The sequence below is a fragment of the Otolemur garnettii genome, unplaced genomic scaffold (assembly GCF_000181295.1).
Source record: "Otolemur garnettii isolate 467f Iridium unplaced genomic scaffold, OtoGar3 scaffold00279, whole genome shotgun sequence".
NCBI classification, from domain to species: domain Eukaryota; kingdom Metazoa; phylum Chordata; class Mammalia; order Primates; family Galagidae; genus Otolemur; species Otolemur garnettii.
The window spans coordinates 1,044,865-1,045,621 of record NW_003852674.1 but is presented as its reverse complement, the minus strand read 5'-3'; positions in this window follow the sequence as shown (position 1 = coordinate 1,045,621).

The following is a 757-nucleotide window of genomic DNA, read 5'->3' as shown; positions in this document are numbered from 1 at the left end:
GAGATTTTTTATTGTTTCTTTGATCTCAGTGCTTGAAATTGGTCTGTTTAGGAGATCTATTTCTTACTGGATAATCTAGGGAGAGGGTGTGCTTCCAAATATTGATCCATTTCCTTCACATTGTCAAATTTCTGTGCATAGATTTTCTGGTAGTATTCTGAGATAATCTCTTGTATCTCTGTGGCATCAGTTGTTATTTGCTCTTTATCATTTCTGATTGAGATTAACAGAGATTTTACTTTTCTATTTCCAGTTGGTTATTTTTTCAAAAACCAACTCCTTGTTTCATTAATTTCCTGAATAATTCTTTTGTTTTCAATTTCATTAATCTCTCATTTAATTTTGGATATTTCTTTTCTTCTGTTGGGTTTAGGCTTAGATTTTTCTTCTTTTTCCAATTCCATTGGATGGCTTGTGAGTTTGTTGATGTGCCTTCTTTCTGTTTTTTGAATGTAGGCATTTAAAGTGATAAATTTTCCTCTTAAGACTGCTTTTGCTGTATCCCATAAGTTTTGGTAGCTTGTGTCTTCACTTTTGTTATGCTGAAGGAAGTTAATGATTTTCTCTTTTGTTTCTTCCTGTAAAGATTGTTTTAATTTCCATGCCTTTGTGTGGGGTTGAATGTTTTTGTTGTAGTTGAGTTCCACCTTTAGTGCCTCTGGTGGTCTGAGAAAATACAAGGTAAAATTTCAAGTCTTTTGATTCTTTTGAGGTTTGTTTTGTGTACTAGGATGTGATCAACTTTAGAGTATGTTCC